Source organism: Ahaetulla prasina, chromosome 8, assembly GCF_028640845.1.
Source record: "Ahaetulla prasina isolate Xishuangbanna chromosome 8, ASM2864084v1, whole genome shotgun sequence".
NCBI lineage: Eukaryota > Metazoa > Chordata > Lepidosauria > Squamata > Colubridae > Ahaetulla > Ahaetulla prasina.
Genome location: NC_080546.1, coordinates 46,809,912 through 46,823,686, shown reverse-complemented (window position 1 = coordinate 46,823,686; position 13,775 = coordinate 46,809,912).

Here is a 13,775-nt window from a genome sequence, read left to right as displayed (position 1 = left end):
TCATACGAGGTTTGGAAATGCGATTGAGAGAGAGTTTGTCTGTGGAGATTCTCAGTCCTCCAGGTCATGGTTGTCCCAAAGGTGCAACTGGACTTTGTGGTTTTTTTCTTTGAAGCCGTTTCGTTTCTCATTCGCACAAGAAGCTGAAGAAGCGGGACGTCTTCAAAGAAAAACCAGGAAGTCCAGTTGCCTCTTGAAAAAAAGGACCTTTGGGACATTGGGAAGGTCGGTTACGGAGCATACCTAAGGGAGGAAGCAAATGCATTGCACACGCTCAGAGACTAGGCGTCGTGAGCCCGGCAGCGGGGCAGAAATAAGGTCTTTCTAAGGATTCTTCGGACCCCCGCTGAAGCCGAGGGTGAAAGACAACAAACACAGAACCCGAAGGGAGGATTTGCATGGCCTCCGGGGTTACCAGCTGGCGCCACACGAACTTGGAATTGGAGCGCTAGCGCGCAGCGAACCGGCAGAAGCAGCGCGTGTTTCCTCAGAAGCTGCATTTTTGGCACACGGCAGGGTTAATTCTCTTCTCAGAGAGCTTTTTGTGTGTGTGTGTGAGGGCGTACGGAGGAACGCGCGCCAGTTTCCTTTTCACTGCAACCGACTTAAGACCGCTGCGGGTTTTTGCGAGCGGGGTGCCCGAGGAGCGGCACTCGTCGCTTGTGCCAGAGGTGTTTTTGTTTTTTTTCTCTCAAGAGGCAACTCGACTTTCTGATTTTTCTTTGAAGGCGTTTCCCTTCTCATCCAAGAAGCTTCTTCAGCTTTGGCTGGATGTTGTGGGAATGGAAGGATTTATGTTCCTTGCAGGCAGCTGGTCATTTGCATTCTTTTTAGAGAGTCCTTGAGGCCATTTGTGGGTTTGTCTGTGTCCTCAGGGTCATCTGAGTAGTGCAAATGGGTGTGGGTTCCTTCTTGGAACTGTTGAAAGGACTGTTTTGAGATAGGTGATGTCTACCCCTCCGCCTCTGTTGAGAGAGGGCTGTTCAATTTTGACATAGATGGCCTCTTTGTCACCAACCCCTCTTTCAAACCAGAGGTCCCCTTTGTCCCAAATGTGGATTTTTCTGTCTTCAAAAGAGTGGCCTTTGTCTTTTAAATGCAGATGGACTGCTGAATCTTGTCCTGATAGGTTTGTTCTCCTATGTTGTGCTATGAATTTATGAAGCGGTTGTGCTTGTCGCTTACACCTCAACAAGACAAGACTGGAATTGCGGGCCGTTCATAAGAAACTGTTGCCGAACCAAGATTTTGAAAGAAGAACTGTTCGGCTTTTGTCTTTCTGTGGCTGCATTCACAGACCTTGACCCCCCAAAGCCAGCCAGTGAAGGATGTTGGAGGCACTTTCTGGTGAATCGGGTTTAGTGTGCCCTGGGAACTCCGAACAAAATTGATTCAATAAAATATGGGTACTGATGAAGTTGGGGAAGTTCATCCATCCAGTCTCCAGGAACTAGAAATGGACAACTTGACCTAAGAGGAGTTAAATAGCAAAGGTTCTGCAATTAATGGAATAGTGCCATCTTTCCTCCAAGGCTGAGTCAGCAGAAAGCAACTGACATGTGCTGTCTGCACAGTGCTTTGATCCTGCTTCTGTTCACTCTGTTCCCAGTCACATGACTTTCCTCCAGGGTAATGGGTGACATACCTAATAGCTGGGTATGTGAGAGGAAAGCTACATTGTGAGGACACAGCAGAAAGATGTTGCCTGGGCATGTTTGTATTGTGTATAGGCTGAAATTCCAAAGAGTTTCATAACTTTTGATTTATTCCTGGCTACTTTCATTAGACCAGCAATTACAAAAATTTTAAATATTCATATATAGGCTTTTAATTTTTTTTCTCCATAGAGGCAGTCCTCATTTTAGCAACTGTCTCTTTAGCAACTGTTCAGTTATGACAGAAATTAAACATATCTTTAATCACAGTTATGACCTTCATTAGGAACAGGGAAGCTAAACTAAGATTATAAGCACAATCATGATTTCACTTAGCAACTTCTTTGCTTAACAACCAAGTTGTCATCCTAATTGTGGTCCTAATTGAAATAAATGAACATTACATTAGGATTAATTAGGATTATCTGTACCTTCAAACATATTTTCTAACTGTGGTAAAGTGGTTATTGCTAGTGTTTGCTTCAGTAGTGGGTTTCAAATCCTGTCGCTACAGGTTCGCTCGTGACTGAGCTCATGCAACACTTCTGCACATGCACAAAGACGTCAGGATGGGTGGGCGGAGCCTCCCGCTACCGCTACTGGTTCACCCGATCCAGGGCAAACCGCTAGCAACCCACCACTGATCTGCTTCCATACTCTTGACAGACGTTGCATTAGAAAAGGCTGCCCCAGTAAATGTTCTTTGTTGTTTCTTCTGTCTTTCTTTACATGCTGCTGCAAACTTACTCATGTTCCTTGATCATATAGTCAGTCCGTGATGGCGAATTTGTGGCACGCATAGCCATATCAGTGGACATGCAAACTCAGCTCCGGTGCATGCCAGCTGATTTTCAGGCCTTCTGGGCCCACCAAAAATAGGAAAACGGGCTGTTTCCTGCCTCCGGAGGGCCTTGGGGGTGGGGGAGAAGGCCCGTTTTTCTTTCTCACCTGGCTCCAGAGCCTCTCTAGAAGTCTGGGGGAGGCAAAAACGACCTTCCCCACCCACCTGGAGGTCCTCCGGAGGCCGAAAATGGCCCGTTTGCCAGCGGACCGTTTCTGGCATCCGGAGGACCTCCGGGTGGGGTGGGGAAGTGGTTTTCGCCCTCCCCAGACTCCTGGAAAGGCCCTGGAGGCTGGGGACAGCAAAAAACGGGCCTTCCGGTCCCACCGGAAGTTGGCAAATGGGCCATTTTCGGCCTCCGGAGGACCTCCGAGGGAGTGGGGAAGGCCATTTTTACACACACCCCAGACTCCTAGAAAGGCTCTGGAGCCAGGTGAGAGAGAAGAAGGGGCCTACCAGGCCATTGTGTGCCGGGAGTGGGGGGGTCGCACGCGCATGTGCAGGGGTGGGAGGCATAGAATTATGGGTGGGCACGTTCGTGCACAACCCCCCCCCACCCCCTCTCCTGGCACGCAATGGCAAAAAGGTTAGCCATCACTGATATAGTCCCTAATGGTGTACCAAGAGCTGGTGCCTTAGAAATCTCAGATCTTCCTGTTTTAACCCTGCAGGCACAGTAAATCACCATGATGTTAACTCACTTATGTCGTGAAGAATCTAGTTGACTTCTTGAGGACTGTTTTCTTTAATTCAGATTGTTTATTCATATCTATATACATATTCATGAATTATCAATATTTAATTACCTTTTATTTTCACTGTATAAAATATTAATATAATATCCAGCGGCATCCAGGTCATGCCAGCAGTCTTCCAAATATTTGTTTATGTGCTTGTTCATTTTTAAGTTACTGTTTACTCCTGGCGGCTGCCAGAACAAGTCCCTGCAGTTTACTTCGCAATATTGTTCAGAAGTGCCATTTTCTCCTTCCTAGGCTGAGACAGACAGTGATTGACTTAATGTCACCAAGATGACTTTGTGCTTAAGGCAAAACTAGAGCGCAGTCTCCCAGGTTCCAGCCTGGTGCCTTAATTACTGTATCATATTTTTTGAATAAGACCACGATTGATTAGTTGATTTACTAATTTATTTTGAAGATCCTACCCAAAATCTCAAGAATTTATATTCCAAAATATTTAAAATGTGCAACAACTCCAGATTTCTATATGGACGTGAGACTGTCTTAACAAAATTGAATTTGCCAAAAAATGAAAGTAAACCCAGTATATCAGTTTTTAGTCCACAATATGGTCAGTGCACAAAGTCAGGAATAATTTTACAATTTAAAAAAACCTCTGAAGATGCTGTAGGTATTCCAAAAATAAGAATGGATTCTAAGAATGGGTTCTTCTCTAGATGGAGCCATCTGGGTTTCTTTTAAAGATTTGTGATAGTTCAAGTATTTAAGTACTGGCATGCTAAAGGTACATTTCCCTAGATCAGTAGAGGTTGCAATCATTAGACTGAAGAACATCTACTGGTATGCAACCTCCATTCCCTTCCTTTCCTTTCTTCTCTTCAAGGAGAAAAACCATAGCACACCAAAAATGGCAGGATAATTTACTATATACATATAAATTGGCAGCAAATCCCACACTCACTCACCCTGATGTTATTTACAGTAGTTATATAGTGAAATCTGCAAGCAAATAACCAAGCTCACAGAGCACCAAAAGCTCTCTGCTTTCACCCACATGGTAACATTCATTTATGCAAAATTATAACTGATCTATAAAGTTAATTATGAATAAAAAATATTACAGACATGAGGACAAGTTGCAATCTGTACTAAGTATATACATTTAATTTATAATGAGAAGTGCTTTTTCTGAGTATGTTTTTGCAGATACATGTAGGTAAAACATTTTCCTCTTGTGCGTGGTGAGCACATTTGTTTTCAAATAACTGAAACAACCATGCTGACCACACTTGGAATATTGCATCCAGTGTTGGTCACCACGATATAAAAAAGATGTTGAGACTCCAGAAAGAGCGCAGAGAAGGGCAACAAAGATGATTAGGAGACTGGAGGCTAAAAATATATGAAGAATGGTTGCAGGAACTGGGTATGTCTAGTTTATTGAAAAGAAGGACTAGGGGTGACACGATAGTATCCCAATATCTGAAGGGCTGCCACAAAGAAAAGAGGATCAACCTATTCTTCAAAGCATCTGAAAGTAGAACAAGAAGCATTGGATGAAAACTAATCAAAGGAAGGACCAACCTAGCACTTGGAGAAATCTCCCCACGGTTAGAACAATTAATCAGTGGAACGATTTGCCTCCAAAAGTCATGCTCCAATACTGGTGGTTTTTTAAGAAGAAATTGATTAACCATTTGTCCAATCTTGAGCAGTGGTTTGGACTAGAAGACCTTCAAGGTCCCTTCCAACTCTGTTATTCTGTTAAATAATTATGTGTATGTGAATGTCTGGATTAGATGGGAAGAAAGTTCACTATTAAACTAGCATTGCTAAATGCCACAGAACATTTTAACTATTCAGAGGGTTAAAAAAACTGAAAAATGAGCTATCACTCTTGTAAATTTAAGACATAATGATTGTTCAATTTTTCTTATTTTCCAAGTAATCTCTCTTTTTGTGTTTTAAATTTAAATTGCTGACTCCTAACATAGGCCACATAGCTCTGAGTAAAGCCAGGGTCAGTGAACACAATGTACTTCTTACAGTTCCTCTTTTTTAATTGAGACTGTAATGTTTATTTATTTCAAACAATTCCGTTTTTCATTTAACGATAATTCCATGTTCCTTTGAAAGACGCTTCAAAGGTCAGTTGACATAAATGGAATCTCTTCAGCATTTGCAAGCTATCATCATCCATAAAAAGGGAATTTTCACAACTTGCAAGCAACTTTTATGTAGATCTTTTAACCTGTTCGTGTTCATTTAGATATACTTTCAAAACTCTCCAATCCATCTCCTTTTGTTTTTTAATAGAAAGAACCGACTGTTATAGGTCATCGCATTGCAGTTCCACCCTCCCCCCTTTTGAAAGTTTGTGTTCTTAGTGGTTTTAGTATTTTTTTTCTTTTGTAAAATAAAATTTGATTTTGGTAATCACTAAATGAGATTGCTCTATATACCAAGAAAAGTTTGAAGCTATACTACATTAATTTTCATTTTCTAAATTTTTACGCTTTTATCTACCAAAAGGGAATTACAAATTGTGGAAGATCTCTGTCTCTTAGAGACAGGAATTAGAAAAAAGGTGACAGATGAAACACCTGCTGTAACAGATGGTAGCAAACAGGCAAGGCTAGCCCAGAGGTCTGCAAACTTGGCTCTTTTAAGACTTGTGGACTTCAACTCCCAGAGTTCCTCAGCCAGGAAAGCAAAGCTGGCTGAGGAACTCTGGGAGTTGAAGTCCACAAGTCTTAAAAGAGCCAAGTTTGCAGACCCCTGGGCTAGACCCATAGAACCTGAGAACTCTGGGAGAAGAGATACAGCCTTTCTTATTAGACTTTCTTATTAGACATTTATCAGGATGGAAAACAAATTTCCATCCTGATAAATGCCAGATTCTTTTTTTAATAGTAATTTTATTAAGCATTACAATCAAAATGTTAAAACTAATGCAAATTTAAAAAGGAAAAGTATAAAACAAAAATAGAAAAGAAAGAAAACAAGCAACATAGTACATAAAAAATATAGATAACAACTTCCCCCTTCATCACAAATATAAACAATTTTAGTAACATATTACCATCTATTTAAATGATCTTCCCATATCTTTTATCTATAAACAAATAGATAATTGTCTATAAGAATAGATTTGAAACTTCATTGTTCAGTCTTGATCAGAAAAAGGCCATTAAGGGTTACCAGAGGCAACCTATCTATTTTAATCTTAATCAAATAAACCAACTTCATATTCTTTTTCACTTTTTTTTTTTAAACTTTTATACCGCCCTTCTCCCGAAGGACTCAGGGTGGTGTACAGCCTACATTAAAACAGTTAAATATACAAACTTAAGATCACAATTAAAAAACTTATTCAGTAAAGGCCGAAATTAAAACCGTCAAATTGACCATATTAAAATACCCACTAAAATTGTTAAAATTTAAAAAATTTAAAAATTTAAAATTCAGGCCAGTCCCGCTTGGATAAATAGATAGGTTTTCAATTCCCGGCGAAAGGTCCGAAGGTCGGGTAATTGTCGTAAACCGGGGGGAAGTTCGTTCCAGAGAGTAGGTGCTCCCACAGAGAAGGCCCTTCCCCTGGGGGCCGCCAGCCGACACTGCTTGGCGGACGGCACCCTGAGAAGACCCTCTCTGTGAGAGCGCACGGGTCGGTGGGAGGCATGAGGTAACAGCAGGCGGTCCCGTAAGTACCCGGGCCCTAAGCCATGGAGCGCTTTAAAGGTGGTAACCAAAACCTTGAAGCGCACCCGAAAGACCACAGGTAGCCAGTGCAGACTGCGCAGGAGTGGTGTTACCCGGGAGCAACGTGATGCTCCCTCAATCACCCACGCAGCTGCATTCTGGACTAACTGGAGTCTCCGAGTGCACTTCAGGGGTAGCCCCATGTAGAGAGCATTGCAATAATCCAGACGAGAAGTGACGAGAGCATGAGTGACCGTGCATAAGGCATCCCGGTCAAGAAAGGGGCGCAACTGGCGGACCAGGCGAACCTGGTAAAAAGCTCTCCTGGAGACAGCCATCAAATGATCTTCAAACGACAGCCGTCCATCCAGGAGAACGCCCAAGTTGCGTATCCTTTCTGTTGGGGCCAATGACTCGCCCCCAACTTTTAAACATTTTTATCTTTAATCCCTTCAAATAATATCCTAGAACAGGGGTCCCCAACCTTTCAGATATCAGGGACCACTCATAATTTTAAATCTCATGGACCACTAATATCATTTGCTTAATGACCGCCTGGGTGGGCATGACCAACTTGATGTCACTCACGTCGAGGGGTGCCTCACCGGCCTCTACTCACCCCTTCCCTCCTACCCACTCCTCCCCTGCCTGCCCGGGCTCCTTGGGGCCCCAACAGAAAGCAGTTGTTGGAGCTAAGCAGCCACCATGACAAAGAGTTGGCAAAACATCTGGCTCAGTTCAAATTGGATCTGACTGAAAAGGAGGCTCAGCAGAAGCATCTTACTGAGGACTAGGAGCATAGGTTTTCCAAGCAGAGGGAAGACCTGCAGGAGTGCAAGGCCAGGTACCGGAGCCTGGAGGCTCAGCAGGCTGAGATGGTCAGCCAGTTCCAGGTCATGATGCAGTCCCAGTGGAATAAAGTCCTCCGGCTATTTGCCACCAGCAGCACTTCCCTCCAGCCTTCACCCAAAGCCCCACACCAGGAGGCTGAAGCAGACTGCAACCCACAGAAAAAGACCCTGAAGGGGGAGACTCTCTGCAGCATCACAAGCATTCATTGCACGTATCCAGTCCAGGGGCTATAGTTTGAGGACCCTGATTTAGTGCAATATAAAAAATGCAAATAATTTTTATGAAGACCACCAAAATTTTCTCGCGGACCAGTGGTTCAAGGACCACCAGTTGGTGACTGCTGTCCTAGAACTTAATTTTTCATTTTTTTCTTTGTCCCTTCTTACAAAGTTCTTCAAAACTTTAAGAAATCTCTTTTATAAATCCAATATAAGAAAGTTAGTCAGATCACTTTCTTATTATTTATATATTCCCTTAATAATTAAAACAGTAGTTTCTTTTGTATAACTAGTATAGCATCTTTTTTCCATTTCATTCTTATAGCCTGTCATTTTAAAATCTACTTTCAGCTCAGTCTCAGTCCTGTCCAATCGAGCAGAATTGTTGTTCTTCCATAATAGCTTCCATAATAAACTCAGTCTGTCTATAATAGCAGATATCCTTAAAATTATCTTTTGAGTCCATTGTTCACAAACATCCTTCAATAAGTCCAATGTTAAAATATTTTTCTCCATTTTGTATTAGTAAATGAAATTTAAGTGTTCTCCTCTAATTGTAAACTTTATATTCTTCTGGTTTTCTCAATGTTAAATCTTCAAAAAGTCCCATTTCATCACTTAAAAAAAAAAGAAAGAAACACGAGGAGCAACTGTCTGGAGCACTTCCGGTCAATTTCATGTTCTCTCCATATCTGCAGAGATATCACAAAGAACATGTCCATTTACTGACTCTTCACTCCACTCTTAACAGAATTGTCTTCTGTTCACCAGTTCATAAATTGTTGTTCACAAATAAATAGGAGTCCTGTATGCTATTTATTTACAATTTAGCAATAAATTGTAAAGCAATAAATTGAGGACCCAGATTGTTGGGGGGGCAATAAGTTGACTTTGTATATAAATATACAAATAGAATGAGACTATTGCCCTACACAATGTAAGCCGCCCTGAGTCTTCGGAGAAGGGCGGGATATAAATGTAAATAAAAAAAAAATCATGGGAGAGATACATGATATAATTAATCTACCACCATCTAAATCAGAGGTGTCAAACTCACGTCATGGTGGCATCATGTGACATATCAGGACTTTTCCTCCCTTCGCTAAACTGGACACGGGTGTGGCCAGGGCGTGACTCATCCGGCCCATGGGCCAGGAGTTTGACAGCCCTGATCCATGGGTGGGATCCTACCAGTTTAACAACCGGTTTGCTGAGTGCATGTGCACGGTTTGAAGAACTTCCGCATTGCTGCTGGCAAGGAAAACAGCTGATCCACGCCAATCAGATGGGCTTTGGAAACAGAACTGCAAGGGAGTATAACAGAGGGGCAAGTGGGCAAGCCCACTTCAAAATCAGAGCGAACTAGTTCGCTCACAACTGAAAGTTGGAGCTAACGATTCGCCCGAACCGGTCCAAACCAGTAGAATCCTACCACTGCCCTGATCTAAATCCTCTGATATTATAGAAAGTCCTGAAATGCTTAGAAAAAAAGAAAGAGAATCTTTCACATCTAATAGGAAACAACTCATAGAGTCTTTTTGCTTTAGATACAGAATGTATCTAAGGGGCGTGCATAAGAGCACAAAAGTGCCTACCGTTCCTGTCCTATTGTTTCCTTCATCATATCAAATTGATATAGTTGATGCATATTTTTTACATATATGTATATATTTTCTTCAAAATATGTTGTTTTATCTATGACAATTGTTTGTGTATACTGTTGTGACAAAATAAATAAAAAAAAATGTTTTAGAAGCTACTCTGTGTCTGAAATTTTTTTTAATGCATGTTTAGTCTGAAGTAAATCCTACCCATCAGTGTTTTCAAGTTTAGACCTTTAAGTGAGAAGGGGACATGGATTTTTAAAAAAATATTTTTGACAAGCAATAAATTACTCAGATGGGTTTGGTCAGGAATATTTTAGTCGGAGAGAGGTTTTTGATTTTGTAATCTGTTTTAGGGCTTACACTATCCTGAAAAAGCAGAAAAGCATGCTGAAAAATTTTAACATGTCTACAAAAAATATGATCGGGATTTGCATGCATCCCTGGAGCCACAGCTTCTCCATCTTTCAGTTAGTTCAAACTTAATTACAGTAGGAGTTGATCAGTGAAATCAGCAAAACCCGAGTAAATAGAAAAGTGTTCTTTCATGACTGTGGCATTTCAACTTTTTAAAGACAGTCTTGAGATAACTTTCTTCTATTTCAGTAAGTCAAATGCATTTGAATAAAAAAAGAAAGGACAACTTGAACTAAAGTATTTAAAACCAGGGTGAAGTATAGTTTTTAACATAGCAGGAATATCAAGCATTTTCTAGTAGATAAGTAATCAAATACTTACGTGTCTAGCTATTGCTGATTATCACTGTACATATTCATTTCTGAAAAGGCTTCATTTTTTCACATTTTATTTTACTTTAAATGCTATTGTTTTTGCTGTATCTTCAACTTTTATGTAAACAAATCATTTTCACCTTAGAAAAGCTGTTCTATTAATAATTAATAATTATATTAATAATTTTATATTTGCTGAAAACAAATGTTCGGCTTAGAATTCCTGATTAAAAGGCATTCTTGCATTATATTACGCAGTTTTTAAGAGCTGATTCTGTAGGCAACTCTAAAATTAGTACTTTCAAAAACATCATGGTAAAATATTAGTTGAACTGAAATTTTAATCCCTAAAGGTAGATATTTATACAAAAAAGTGAAATACAATAAGTTACCTGCAAATGCCGTTATTTTTGTAATCAGTTTGACAATTAAGGCTAAGAGATTAAGAATAATGAAAGCAATGATCCATTTCACTTAAGTAAAAATAAAAATTGCTAGCTTTTGTTGGCTAGTGTGTGAAATTCCACATTAATGCGAATGCTTACCAAATAAGTTAAAATACAGTTTTTCTGCAGACACTTATATAAAACATTGCTATATGTACTATACTACTACTATGGTAAATATTTAAAGTATATAGAAATAGTTGAACATAAGACTTCTAGTAAGTATAATGCTGGTATATATCTTATATTTTGAATTATGTTTTTAATGGAATTCAGGTCACACCAGTGTTTTAAAATAACTGTTTGTATTTCAGAACGGGGATTGTATAATCCTTGGATTATACAAAGTGATGAATTCCATAGTGAGTCATTTCCAGCACATGGACTTTTATTCCCCTAAATCTCCTTGAAGATGTATTTCTGTTCTACTTTATGCAGACATTGCAGTAATACTTTCAAGAATACCTACTAGCCTTAAAACAGCACCTAGGGCACTAACACAACACAACTATGGCATTTGTCAAAAACCCCTACAGACATTCCAGGCGAATAGATAGCCACAACATAAAGCAAGTCTTATGTTTCAACTACCAGGGAGTAGTCCATTATTTTTGCATCATAAGGAAAACTCATGGGACTACATTACTGAAAATGCAGAGGGGCTCATCTGTCATCGTTAAATGCCTGAACAGAATAAGTGGCCACCACATACTCACAGCTCTCAAATTATTTGAAGCTGGGCCATTAACACTAGTTGTTTATTGTAATGGGGGGGGTAGCTTCCCAATTTTGCGTAACTAGAGCATGTGCATAGTCAAAATTTCTAACAGCAGCTGTTTAATTCACTAATTGTTTCTTTCAAGTGCTATCCTGAGACTGGAGACTGGCTCTATTAAATTGAATGTTAGGGTGGCTTCAATTCTACATTCAAGCTATTTTATTTTTGCCCCATTAACTAGGAGTGAAGATTTTCAGTCTACATGGAAACAGGCAGTGGCAACTAAAATCTCATGCTTGGGGTTCTCTCGAGGTCTTCTACTCAGCATGGGGTCTGATCAAAATGCTTATTAAACAGCACATAATAGAGCACCAGCCAGATGCAGCTAAGACCCCAGACTTTCTTGCCTATGAATCTAACAGGTACCCTACTTCCCATACTTGACTGTGGCACTGTGTCAGGCCCTTTCCTAAACTATCCTTGAAGGCACTTGTAGGAAGACTTCATTTGGAGCAACAATGTCCCCATAACTCTGAATACACAGAAACAAGGACTTCATCAGTGTCTGTACTATAAAGACATTTGCAGTAGTCTAATTTTTACCATTACTACATAAATACCCAGGGCACACAGGACTATTTTGTACCACCTTATCATCTGCAGATACTAACCCTGCTGCACATACAGTGATCTCAGGTTTTGTGAAGCAATACTAAAAACACATCAGATGATGACCAGTCTCAGCTTTGTAAACTAGATTTAATGTGCACCCAGTATTAGAGTGCTCTGTAACTTGATACACACACACACACACACACACACACACACACACCGTATTTTTCGGACTATAAGACGCTCCGGACTATAAAACGCATGTAGCTTTTGGAGAGGAAAACAAGAAAAAAAATCTGCCTCTGCCTCCCAGCATCCATCCAGTATTCATTTGGCCCGTTCGCCGCAGCCCATTTGCTGCCACAGTCCTGTTGACCACTGCCACCATGGCCCATTCTAGAATAGCTGATCAGCACACCAACCCTCCTCCCCCCACTGCAATATTCGCTGTATAAGACGCACAGACATCTCCACCCACTTTTTTTTTGGGGGGGAGTGAATCTTATATTTTGAAAAATACGGTCTTATACTCCAAAAAATATGTTAATAGTTTTATACACACTAACTTCTCAAATACACTCTATTCTTGGATAACACTTGTATATCTTTTTAAATTCACACTTTAAATTTATATATACTTTATTAATTTTGTATCATGGTTTGTCAATTTACATTTTCACTATATGTTTTCGAGCTTCCATGCAGTCAGTGACTAGCTTTTTTTAATGACCGAACCCCAAGTCTTATAGTGGTCCATGACAATAAAGTTTTATGATTTACAAAGTGATGTGGTCTAGTTCTCAACTCAAAATTTATCATGTTTATTGCCAATAAAAATGTTAAATAACTGAAAGTTATGCAATGGATTAAATAAATCTACACAGCTTCTTTTTGAAGGAAGTAGGTTGGATTACTCAAATGTGTACTGCTATAAGTATAATCACATACTTTTTCTGTTAATCAATGACAGCATTCACTACTGTCATTTTTCTTTGTGTCTGGCCTTTAAGTTAGAATTTTCTCTCACCCCTTGAAATGCAATAACTCTGCTTTTCCAGATAAAAGCATCCAGGTGTTTTCCAACACCCATGATGCTAACAAAGGGAAAGATTAACCACACCAGAGGAAAGGAGGTGTACTGATATACCAATGAAGAGAAAATAGTTCAGCACCAAGCTGCTGCAGATCATAAGGATGATAGAACAGAATTAACAATCTAAAATTGTAAATTTATGATACCAAAACTTTCTGCTTACAAAAAACAAAACAAAATGGCTGTCTCTTTAAACTACTATTGAGAATAGTGGAGACTATATACCAGTTCTGAAATTTTGCAGGATGTATCTTTGGTATAGACCAGGGGTGTCAAACTCACGTTGTCACAGTGGTGTCCCATGACATATCGGGACTTTTTCCCCTTCGCTAAACCGGGCGGGGATGGGGCCAGCATGTGATGCATAGAGCCTGCGGGCTGCAAACTTGACACCCCAGGTGTAGACTATTTATATATAGATTGTCAACTCCCACATCAAATTCATGGAAGTTAATTTTTGAAGACTCTTCTTCTAAATAGGATTATCAGACAGCAAAAGGAGGACATATCCTTTTTTGTCTCCATGTCCTCTCTCTGGCAGACATAGCCTTAAAATCAAATATTGCCTGGTTTTTCAAGCATGTAACAAGATTACTGAATAG